Source organism: Aegilops tauschii, chromosome 2, assembly GCF_002575655.3.
Source record: "Aegilops tauschii subsp. strangulata cultivar AL8/78 chromosome 2, Aet v6.0, whole genome shotgun sequence".
Lineage (NCBI taxonomy): Eukaryota > Viridiplantae > Streptophyta > Magnoliopsida > Poales > Poaceae > Aegilops > Aegilops tauschii.
This window is the reverse complement of record NC_053036.3, coordinates 53,354,599-53,367,787: the sequence shown is the minus strand read 5'-3', so window position 1 is coordinate 53,367,787 and position 13,189 is coordinate 53,354,599. Positions and strand designations below refer to the sequence as shown.

Here is a 13,189-nt window from a genome sequence, read left to right as displayed (position 1 = left end):
TGGACTACAACATACGGATGTATATAGACATATTTTAGAGTGTAGATTCACTCATTTTGCTCCGTATGTAGTCCCTTGTTGAAATCTCTAAAAAGACTTATATTTGGGAACAGAGGGAGTATTAAATTTCAACCATGAGGACAGTGATACGGGAGCTGGCCATCTAACCATGCATGCATACATTTCAAAATGCATTTGAACAAAATGGATAAATTTCATGCAAACAAGCTGGAATTCACTAAGTTTAGATATAATAATTTACATAAATTTGATGATATTTCGTCCGTTCTACTAAAAACTGAAAAAGTTATAAAACCTTAGACTAACTTGTAGCGGCCGGTGTCCGGTGGCCTCGTAGGCGTGGCCAGGGCTGGATTTATGTTTAAGCACACTGGTGTCAGTTCACACCGACTACCTGCAGAAATACACTAGGGATAGTCATTGTACTCACTTAATAACACCGTCACATATCGTACTAAAGGTGCAAACATATTAATGACCCCAAACGACTCATTTTTCTAGCTCTGTCCCTAAGCGTGGCCACCCCGGCCGCACCTCCATCGTCGTCTGTGCCGTCGTCGTTGTCTTGGAAAGGCGCGGCAGGCCTGCCCGGCAACCGCTTGGCGCTTGGGGAGGATCCGCTGCCTGGCTGCGGCCTTGCCCCTTCCTTTTTTCATAGTTTAATCCTCTTTTGTGAATTACTTAAGTTCAATCACAAGCGAAAAATTTCAGTCTATTAGTTAACATGTCTATCCATGTTTCTTCTAAGTTATAGAAATTGACCTACTCTTATATCGTTCGTTAGACAATGCCTTAAGCAAAGGGAAGGAGCCTCAATTAATGTATCTAGGTAGGCCAGGATCCTTTGTTTGGATAACTATTTGTGCAAGAGCAAGAAGCTTGGGTTTACAAATAAAAGCGACACTTGGGTTTCTAGGCTGTCTACACCTTTTGCTAGGGCCTTCATTATGGATGATGGTGTAAACTTGTTTCAAGGAGATACACAAAAGTGGATCAAAAGAGTATCATATTACAAAAGAGTGAATTGTTTTTTTAAGATAAGAAGAAAATGAGTGGATGTTTGCATTTTTCGCCTTTATGAGAGAAATGTCATATGCTTTTTTATATAGTGAAAAATATCACATACCATAACAAGTCATTTCTATAGAGCAACTACCAACAAGTGATTTACAGGTGAGCCTACAATTTATTAAACTGGGATGCGACTCACTCTACTAAAAAGCATGATGCCACTCACTCTGACTAAAAATGGTCACCTGCTCGCATTTAGCAACTGAACAATTAAGTATACGTGTTTATATGTTCACTTTAGATCTTTGGATGATGCTTTGAAAATGTTTATTGACAAAGCTTTATAATATACTGGACTGAAAACTCGTCGATTTTACAAAATGAGAAGAGATGCATACAAATAATTATTTTTCTGTATATATTTCTTGCACATGATAATACAAATGGTGTGTTTATATTATTATTTTGTAGAGTATGAGAGGGGTTGAGATGGACAAAGGAATCCATTAACAAGAATGTCAAGGCGACGTCGTTGCAAAGGACAAAAAAATCATCGAATTTTATACAACAATACATGTGCACACACATAATCAGAATAAAATTAAAGGCCATCAAGTAGATTTTAATAATTTGTAATATATTTTTAGTTGGATCATCGATTTATGTGTATACATCGTCAATTTGCTTTTTTGTTATCAGTTTACATTACAAGTGAAGTAGACTTCAATTATTATGCAATTGTGTCCATGCTATATTATCTCTTCCTGTGATATTTTACATGGATTATTTTATATACCTTCAGCAAAATATTTCAGAAGCCCATGGCAACGCACGAGCATACTACTAGTATACAGTAGTGAAAATGTTCTATACAGTGTTAAAAAAAGTACTAAATGTTGGCATACAACAAAAGGCAACTACAGAATTGTGCACTCAGTATCGCCGGGTCACAAACGAAGGAACTAGCACTGATCTAGCACATGGTTTCCTCAAAACTTTATATTAGTTCTTGTTTCACACGTGGCTCGATGCGTGACTTAAATAAGGCCCAATAAGGTGGGTCAGTGCTCACGGCCCAATAGAACGCTGGTTTTCTTCTCCCATGGTTTTTGGCGATCGATCTGTATACATAAAACCCAAATCGCTGAAATCAAGGTAGGGCGAGCGCCTCATCTCGCCCTACCGAGAGCTCTGCCTGTGGCTATGAAGCACGGTGTCAATCCCATGAACAACAAAATGTAGAATCAAGAGTAACAAGAGTCGCCTTGGCATTATGAACGCTCTTGGCATCAGGCACCCTAATGCGAGATAGCAATGAGGGACTCTGTACGCATGAAGAAAATCTCGAGCTCCTCGTAGCAGACCTCAAATCAGTGAACCGCTCCTCACTTTTGTGAAACAAGAACTAATATAAAGTTTTGAGGAAACCATGTGTGAGAACAACTTGGAACTAAGTCAGGTGAACTAGATGATTGCATATCGTTATATGCATCGTGTTAAGACTTAATTAACACATGTCAATTAACCAAATCATTCTGAGCGGTCGCTCCGTTGCTTGCGATGACCCAATGCCATCGCCGATGTCGGCTCCGTAAAAAAAGAAAGAATTGATTGTGAAAGATAAGTGTTTCATTCCTCTCCCTAATCGTTGAAATTCGAACTATCCACTAGCTCCTCATTTCTTTGGATTCTAGCCCTTCCTTCCGGATTTAATATCCAAAGTAAATCTTTCATGGGCAGGAAGTCCTAAATTTTTTTGTTGCGTACTCCTTACCCTTTTCTCCCATGGTCCTACTTTCACTTCTACAGACCTTCTATCCATACGAGTTCGAGGATTGGTGAATCGAGGTGGGAATAGATAAAACAATTGTTAACTACACATAACCGTGTAGCTCATCAAGAAGACCATCAATGACCGGTATCGGTTATTTATCTTTTATGTTTGCGCATTGAGTTACCTATAATCCATAGGCGCCGCCAGGCATGGGAGACTATGGTCACATGACACACTTGAAGAACACGACGACCCAAAAAAAGAAGGCTCGATGGATATTGTGATGGTGGTCAACCCGAGCCACCAATATGTGTTCGGTGGAATGCCAAGTAGGTAAGAAATTTGTTCGCTTGTTCCTTTTGATTTTCTTGGTTCAATTTAGAGAATGTGATTGTACATGTGGCCAAATTCAATCTCATGTAGTGATGTGACTTTCAATGTTGTGAGTTCGCATACGCCATCGGCCGCTGAGCATGATGATTGAGTTGGTTGGGTTTGCCGACTCAACGGATCTTGAGTGATCCAAAGATATGTGGAAATAGAGAATTGACGCCTCTTGCGTTTTTTGAGAGATACGAGCAAATAGAGAAAAATGCCTCTTGAGTATTTTTTTTACTTCCCAGAATTAGGTTGTTTTTGCATGGTACCTAGAATTAGGTTGGGGGCTGCCCTCTCGTCCATACTCTCGTATTATCTAGACACCATAGCTTGATCTCTTTCGCCTTCAGGTGTTTTCTCCGTGGGCAATGCATACCATGTGTTGTGCCGAACGCCCACCATTCCATGGACTGGTCCACTTTGGAAGGCCCCATTGCCCCTGAAGATCAAGATTTTCACGTGGCAATTGTTGAGGGGCCAGCTTCCCTCTAGGACGGATGTGCTTAAGAGGCATGGGCCGGGTAATGGCCTGTGCCCCCTCTATGAGGTCCCTGAGACCGGGTCTCACATCTTGTTCTCCTACACGACACCTCGAGTTCTCTGGGTTTTCGTCTGCGAGGCCTTGGGGCCTAATTGGGAGGCCTTGGATCTTGCGGGTTTTCTCGAAACCAAAGCCAACCAAACCAGCCGGCAGTGCCGCCTATTCTGGCTTGTGCTTGCAGCGATGTCTTGGACGCTATGGATGATGCGTAATAAAATGGTGATTGATTGGGTCTTCCCTCAACATGCCTCTGACTCGTTCTTCAAATTCCTTACTTTCTTGCAGCACTGGCATCCGTTATGTAGATAGCGGGACCGCGACTGTCTGGGACTCATTCTGGATGCGCTCCTGGCTAACGCCTGCCGTCTCGCCTCTTTGCAGGACCACAGAGCCGGCTGCCACTAGGTGGATTTTTTCCCCTATTTCTTTTGTGCTTTCTTTGGGTGTGATTGTGTTGTCTCCCTAGCCATCTTTGTTGCTTCTGTGCTCGTGATGAACTGGTTGTATGGATGTTAGGCTCTATTTATAAAGCAAATCGAAAGTCTATTTGAGGTAATTTTATACATTAATATCGTGTACAACTAGCAAAGCTAGTAAGGTTGACACCTTGCTAATGGGAACACAAGTGAAGTTACCCATATTGTAATACAATTTAACATTGGTGGTGAGACTCGTACCTTCAGGGATGGATATATTGGTTCTCATTCAGAAAAGTTTGATGCTTGCTACAATCTCTTACACTTGCAGTCCAACACTGTGCTACCTTTGTCCCAGGGGTCAATCAACAAACAACACCAACGATCACACACGAAGAATCACACTAGAAAGGAGCAAAGTCATACAAGATCGAAGCTGTGCATGGGTTATTGCTACCATGGAACTGAGTTTGTGCGATGTCAAGCCCAACAATAACACAAAGGTGACACCGGCAACCACTACACCAGCTCTAACGAATTAGTTTCAAGGAAATACTAAAATTGGGGCTAGGTCATTGAAATGGTACCACACTTCATTTTATTTGCAAGTCAGTACTAGGTTTGGGTCTAGCGGTCACAAAACACCCTAATTCTCGTTTGAACCATTTTTAACAGCGGAACTGACCGGTGGGGCCCGCTCTTCATGATGAGAGACCACTGGGCGGAGCCGATGCAGGATGCCAGGGACAGCCGACATGGTGCTGGGCCTCTCTCTTCTCTAGATCCTTGCTGGGCTGCCCTAGAACCAGTACCAACTTATAAAAAAACATAAAGAGTGATACCAATTCGTTGGTCTAGCCTTAGTTGTGGTACTTTCTTGCAATTAACTCAGCTATAGCTGATCACTTGTTCCTTGTAACTGCCTGATGCAGCTTCATCAGCCCCCATATGTGCCACCAACAAGGGTCCTAGTCCACGCCTTCCTCTGCATTTGCATCCTAACATATACAAACTGCAAGCACGCATCCATCCATGAGGCGCTTGCAGTGGTTCTTTGCTAACGCCGACATGGTTGCTTTATCTATAAAGCCGGGCGAGAGCCTGTTTCTAGAGAACGCCAACGTGGTTGTGATGTTGTGTGGATTGATTCTTTTGCAGAACGTGGTTGCTTTTATGCTATTGCCAGTTTGCTACTGTACTATACTAGTATTTCTCGAGATTTCCGGAAGGAAGTTTCTCGACTGGCTTTGGTATGAAAAAAAATGCATAGCTGGAAAAAGGGAAATGGACGCCCTTCATAAAATAGTTCAGGTAAAGTGCATTCTTATTCAGATAATGCATTGAATGTTCTGCGATTTGATTCAGCAAGCATACTGTAAATGCAGGCAGTGATTAAACTGCATTCAACTTGTAACAGTACGGTAGTAAGTTCATAGCACAGCTGATCGCAACGTATTATTACAAGAAACTGGAATCGAATAATCAGGTATCTATCGTAGCATCTAACAAGTGAAGTGAATCTAGTTCGCAACTCATCTGTAGAACCCGGAAACGAGCAAAAGGTTTTTTAGCTGAGCTGAAGAATGCATTTGATGCTGATGCTGTGACATTCTGAACTTCGACAGTAGTTAATGCACACCTACGGTAGATATGTTAAAATTAAAAGAATTACAGGCTGGGATTCCGGAGCAGGCAGGTCCACCGCGCGGAATCAAAGCAACTGCGGCGGCATGATGACTGGACGCTAACTTGGAGTTCTTGGCCACCGCAAATATAATTTCGGCATGAACAATTTATCTTTGTCTTGAGAGCCGACTACAGAATAACTAGTTGAATGCCCGTGCGTTGCCACGGGCCAACAAATGAATCTATGGCTAGCCCTGGGCTACAGCTCTTGGGTCATCACACTATCCTTTGGTATGTTGTCACCCTGCTCCGAATCTGCCATATTTTCTCCCAGTCCTGCAAACTACCGTTGCTATTCCCAGCCCCGCTAGAAAATTGCACGAGTTTTCTCCAAGTATGCCAGATTGCCAAAGTCATTCCCAATGTCACTAACTTCATATAGTTTGCAACAGCACACCACAACATTCGAGTAATTCAACTGATACCCAATTTTGTTTTTTGCAATGTTATACGTCAGAAATCCTAAAGGAGCCTATTTTTTGGGAAACGTTTGCCTCCGAACGACCGGCCGAGCGCTTGGCCGGTCTCCCCTCGCCCGCTGGCTCTTTTCACGCGGGAACATGCCTCATATGCTAGGTGGGCCTCAAGCGAGACGTCGCTTTCCTTATCTCTTTCTTATATTATCACATTTTTTTTCCTATGCTTCTTCTTCCTCTCGCCTTGTCGCTTCTTTCTCTCACCTTATGCACAGTGAGCTCGCCAGCGCCCATGGCGCGACCTCCGGCTCCTTTTGCGAGCGCCTCCTTCCCCGCTGCAAGCATCTCCTCCCCCACACACCTCAAACTGCTGCCTCACCAATGCTACAACCGTAGAGATTTTTGGCTGGAACCGATGATAATTTTTGCTTGAATCAGCGTTGCTTTTTGCTTCGTGGGTGCTACAACCAGTTCTGTGCAACCACAAAGCTGCAAGCGGCATCCGAGAAAGCTACAACCGGCCATGAAAAAGCTTCAACCCGAGATGGCGCGGAAGCTGGGGCTGGCCGGTGCTACAACCGTTGACAGAAAAGCTTCTACTCTTAGATGAAAAAGCTTCAACCGGGCACTATGAAATAAAGAAATCGCAACATTGGACAGAAAAAGCTTCAACGTAGATGCAAAAAGCTTCATATCAAACATTGTGCAATGAATTTTTTGCTGGAAGTGGTTTCAGTTTTTGCTCGAACCGGCGGAATTTTTTGCTTCAAACGGTGACGCTCACGGAATTTTTGCTGGAAACGGTCATTGGATTTGCTGGAAAGCAGTGCAAAATTTGTTGCAACCGGTGAGTACTGGTGAGGCTACAATCACAACACTGCGGCGACGGCGAGCGACAGCAATCTGCGGCGATGGCGAGTGACAGCGATCTGCTATGGAAGGCGAGGATGGTGGCCGGGGCAAGGTGCACGCGTTGTGCGTGGGGGTCAGAGACGTGTGCGTGCGATCTGAATCAGACGAGGGGGCAAGGCTACGGCGAGCGGCGGCGATCTGTCCGACGGTGAGCGGTGGAGATCTGCTACGGTAGGCCAGGATGGTGGCCGGGGGACAGTGCCCATGCTGCGCGTGGGGGCGGAGAAGGTGTGCGCAAGATCTGATTTCGGGGAGATGACAGGGAGAGACGGTTGACTTTCGAGCTGCAGATCCAACGGCCGCGCGGCGACCGACCCAACTTTCGGCCGGTCGACCGGCGCCTATCAGTCACCATTTTTTTCTTCTAAACATTGCATGAGAGCTCATAGTTCCACTTGTACAAACACTCCTACCTCGGGATTAAAATCACCCATATAAAAGAATAACCTAACACACAATTTATTATCCTAACAAAATAATTTATTGCTCTATCACTAAGTCTCTAACAAGGTCAAAGAACGCTCTAGTTATACCAAGGACATCTACACAGCTCATCTTGGCCCTCCCTTCTCCCTAGCACTTAATCCATTCTTTGGATGTCAGTGTGTTTGTGCCACAACAAAGGGTTGGATTTCGATTATGCATATAAAATGTTTATAAGAAGAAAGCTTTATCAAATATTATATGTGGTTGTTTGATCTATTAAGCAGGCCCCATTAGACCTAACAGAAAAACATACATGCACAGACCAAAATGATCACCTCCGGTTCATCCAGTGCACCTCCATTGCAGTCTGAAGTTCAAAAATTCACCTATTTTTGTCAGGCTGTAAAAATGATAGCATGCTAATAAGATAATCTCGAGGAAATTACTGCAACACAACAGAGGTCAAGATTTTTAGTAAATTTTATGGTAATCAAGCCATATGGCGAGAATTGTCGACTTTGATCACTTAATTCCCATTTGGAGTATCACTACATCCGGCAATGGCGATAAACAATAGTTGATGAAATGCATATCACTGAACAAGACAAAAAATCACTTGCGTTAATCTGGCTAATCTTTAACTGGCTGTTGGTTTTCTTATGTTCTGGTTTACAAAGAGCAGTCAAAAATGCACGTGTGCTGAGAAGTTAAAGTTACTCTTTTGATATTCCCAAAAGAATGATATAATATTGTATCATAATTTTAACTGTCTATTCGAATTAAGGAATCATGCGCAGAACAACACCAACAAAACTATAAGCAAAGATGAAGTTTCTATTACAAAAAAGACATCAAGTATTACATAAGTCTTCCAATGAAGAAAATAAAACAGTCTAGCAGAAGGTACGACCTATGAATCAAGGAGATGTTGTTAAAAATAGTGGAAAAGAAAAAATAAATGGTATCAACTCAAACTAAACCAGTTCTCAGGAATAACACATGTCACTTCCATGGTGGAAAGTGTATTTTGTAAAATAGAAAAAAGGGAATATATTGAAATAGACACTTGTGATCTGGGAAGGAAGAGAATGTAATGTAAAACTAAACCTACAACAATTTGCATCACATTTATAAGACATGGTGTACCAAAGGGAGTAGAAAATTAATGCAAATAGTATTTTTTCAGTATTCTTTTGATTAAATTAAAGTTCCAGAAGTTGCCCTTAGTGATGCTTGCAATGAATAAGAGTATACCCCGAAATTTGCATTCACTTCAAAGCAAGGGGGAAATATCACTTCTAAATTAACTGATTGCTACAGAATAAAGTTACTATAGCTCTTAACAAATTTTAGTAAATCAGAAGCCACTTCTTCTATTCAGTAGAACGAATGTAAGTTTCAATTGTAACCCATATCAACTGTTCGCGCACTTAAAATCCCAGGTAAAAAGTTACAGTGTGAACATAGTACGCAAAATATAAAATCATGGAACCACTTCGAAATATATAAATGAAGCCAAATTCTAGGATTAGATTACCACTATGCAGATTGTATTTTTGCTACTGATTTCCATTTAATTGTGCTCCAAGATGAGTGCCAACATGCATGAAAACGTGCAAGCAGTTTAGTGTACAATTTCTAAGGAACACTTCTTACAACTCCTTTTGGTCTCAAGTTTAGCATTGTTAAGTGCTGTCAGAGCACTAAAACCAGGCTAGAGATACCAAATAGCAGAAAGGGCCAACAAAAGTTAGCTGACCCAGGTTGCCACCCCACATGTGGTGAACCCGATTCAACCTCTTGAGCCCAGCAGTCCTCACGGTCATCTCAAACCAGTAGACTGCTCGGCGCATGGAAGCAGGGCAGTCGGCCAGCACGACTCCGTCATCATGGCCGTGATTGTTGACGCCAAGGTACTGTATGGACAACTTGTCAATGAACACGCAAAAGGACTGAGCTATTGGCATTGTCGAGCTCGGATAGCATGGGCTCCAAGTACAACAATGTTGCAGCAGCCGCTGTCGCCAAGCTCATCGTGTCCACCGTCGTTGTCACTGGCACCGATTTTAACGTCGCCTCTTTCTGGTACCCCACCTCTCGCCAATCTAACATATGGCAAATAAACCATCAGAATAAAGTAACGAGGAAACGGAGATTTTTATGTTCCTCCAGCACAAAACACGGTACAAGCCGCCGAGCGAGTTCATCACCTTCATGCTCTTCCCCAAGTTGAACTTATTCTGGTGTTTTCCTGCTTGGTACTGCCATCAACATAACCAAAATATGATAGACTCAGTAGTAAAGATAATTGATGTTCACAGCAGCAACAGGTGAAAACATAATCAAATGAAATGCTTACAGCAGCAGCAGGAACATTCGGCGTCTTGTAGGCTCCGTGCGCCGGGACCAAGAGTATAAATAATTTTACACATACAACGAGCTTCCACAATAAAAAGCAGACTTGAGTGATTTCTACACAACCTATACATGAGATTACGACAATAAGTAAACATCAAAAACATATTACTATAAATCTACATTCATAAATTCAGTGCTATATATAAGTATTCATCTAGGTAAAAATAAACATCAAACCATAATACCTTTATGCCGCCATAGCCCTACCTGCTCCTCCCATAGCACTACCACCACCCGTCGTCCTTTACGCCTACATTCATAAATTCAGTGCTATAAGTATTCATCTAGGTAAAAAGCAAACATCAAACCATAATACCTTTATGCCGCCACATGCCAGATTTCCACACGCAACCTCCTCCGTCTACCGGCTCCGCCCATAGCCCTACCACCACCCGTCGTCCTTTACGCCACCAGACGTATGTTGCCACTTGCTAGTCCCTGCCATAGTTACCGGATTCGTAGTCCACTGATTCGGGTTTGGGATTTGCGATTCGGTAGTGCCTACGAATCGAGTTCGGTGGGGTGAATTCGATGAGCAGTTCGTGAATTCGATGATTCTGATTCGTGAATAGTTTTTCACAAAGAAAAGAAGTTAGTTCTCCAAAAAAGAGAGAAGAAAGTTGAATAGTTAAAAGCAGGGAATGGACTTGGAAAATGCCAATGCATTGTTGACTCTTCGTCCATAGAAAGCTCTTCATCAGCGCTCAAATCAATGGCACAAATATCAAAATCTGATTAGAAGATGAATGGAAGGAAAGTTCCCACCACAAATTTCGATTGGAGGCCCACATGACGTACTGATTAGTCTCATCCAAAGCAAATTAATTCTTCTAAAAAAATCCAAACAAGACCTATCGTCTTCTGAAGGAAGCCCGAGCTATTCCCCAACTCCAGCCCGTGCATTCTCCAAATCCCAGAGCTCCTAAATACAGACCGCCAACAGAGTACAGAGATACAGCGGTTTACCAGTGACCGAGGTGCTGTGCGCGCGGAAAAGAAGGTGATGCTTGACGGAGGCGATGCGGAAAAGCAGGCGCTGTTGAACGGAGGCGAGTCGTCGGAGTCGATATCTTCATGGCCGTCACGCCAGGTCTTGTCAGCCGTTGCCGTTCTCCCGCCACCGCGTCCTGGTCGCGGTCGCTGTGCCGTGCATCAGCTACCACGCATGCGCCGCGTCGAGGTCGCTGCTGCTCGGCCACCAAGTCTGGGCCGCAGTTGCATATCCACTGATTGGCGTGAGAAGATGCGGTGGAGCAAGGGTAAGGAGATGGCATTACCTGGGCCGTCGTTCATCGCTGCTATTGATGCGGCACTCCTGTTCGTCGCCCCTGCCACATCGAGCACCTCATGGACTCGGTGATGAAGAGAAGAGATGCGGATCCACCGCTCCAATCTAGGAGGAGGCCGGCGGCGGTGATTCCTCTCTGCAAGACACGGGATCGATAGCGAGGGGTCTGGTGGAAGGGGGTGGGAGGTGGGAGTTGGGACGTGCGTACGTGTGGGTTGTTTTATTTTCTTTTCTTTTTTTCTATCATGCACGGAGGGGTTGTGAGGAGGTCCGATTTTTCCTTCACGGGCACAAGTTACGTACGAGGCTGGAGAGGTCGAACCATCACGACGTTCGATCCCCTTTAATAATAGAGATTCTACACTTCTGCACCAAATCCTCACTCTACTCTACACTTACAAGTGCCCACTGGCAGAATAATTTTTGTATCAGTATGCAGTACTACTAGCATTTACTCTGTTCTGGATACATCTTCTATATCTAAAACAGTTCTTTCCATTGTCTAAATATCATACAGACAAATAGTAATATCTGAAACATTTCAGGTAGTACGGTAATGGAAGCCATGAAATCTCTCTCTCGGGTTAGGAAGGAAGGAGTAATCAGTCGGGTAGAAACTCACCAGAGGAGAGTTGGACAAAAGAAGCCACTCCCCACCCCGCCTTGCGCGCAATTCAAACAAAGCACGACGAACTAAATCGCAGCTTTGCTCGATTCAAACATGGCTTACAACAGCATGTTTGCTGGCCGTGGATCGGCAGCATCACATCTCTGGATCGGCATCATCACAAGGCTGACCCCCAGTTCAACTATTGGAATCGTCAACCATCTACAGTAAGCTAAGATAATTATCCCGAGCTGTTCAGGGCGATAGTCTCTGTCTCTACTATACAATGAGCATTGCCCGATGGATTTATCCTTCACCGAGAACAAAAAAGAAAATCCCAAAAAGGGAATTTCCGTCGCCGGGACTTGAACCCGGGTCTCTCGGGTGAGAGCCGAGTATCCTAACCACCTAGACTACGACGGAATTGTGAAACTTTAAAAACGGTAATAAATGTGTAGCATACTACGCAAAAGTAGTACTACATAGGGCCACAGGCAAGCGATGCTCTTGGCGTCAAAAAAAAAAAAAAAAAACACACCAACGATAGAGCTGAATCGCAGATTTGGTTGATTCAGAAATGGCTAGAAAACATCGACAAATCGAAGCTTTGGTTGATCAATCACATATTTAAATTCCGCCATGCATGCAAACACATGGATTGTTCCAAATTCAGACACAGCGGATACTGAAATCCCAAGCCAACATATGATGTGTTGGTCTTGGGCAAAATTCCAGCAATCTGCTTGCCTCACTGAGATGAGCAACCACACCGCATATGCAGGTACACTAGTAGAAAAAGAGGCTTCCATATGCCTCCATTAGTCCCCAAAATAATCGAACCGCGACCAAAGGGGTCTTTAGTCGCGGTTCGGGAGGAGACCCGCGACCAACTATCTGGGCCCAGCGCGCTCGGTCGACAGCTGGCGGACGGGAGGGGCTTTAGTCCCGGTTGGCCTGGCCAACCGGGACTAAAGGTCCTCAGGCTGGCCCGAAGGCCTTTAGTCGCGGTTGGCCAGACCAACCGGGACTAAAGGTTAGTCCTTTAGTCGCGGTTGGCCAGACCAACCGGTACTAAAGGGCCCATCAAACTCTACCCCCCCCTGGACCGCCTTTTCCGTTTTAGAAAAACCAAAAGAAAATGATGGAAATTTCAAAAAAATAAAATAAGTTTCTCATGTGATATGTGGTCTAGTTGTTGGGAAAATTAACAAATATGAATTTCGACTTTATTTGCAAAATCTCTCTGGAATTTCTTAAAATGGGCATAACTTTTGCATACGAACTCGGATGAAAAA

General features: G+C 43.8%; 1 non-coding gene across 1 annotated transcript; it reads right to left on the bottom strand.

Moving 5' to 3' along the window:
• Positions 1-12,244: 12,244 nt before the first annotated feature.
• Positions 12,245-12,317, bottom strand: TRNAE-CUC (transfer RNA glutamic acid (anticodon CUC)). The gene has a single exon. It is a non-coding gene; the product is annotated as a tRNA-Glu (tRNA).
• Positions 12,318-13,189: the final 872 nt, after the last annotated feature.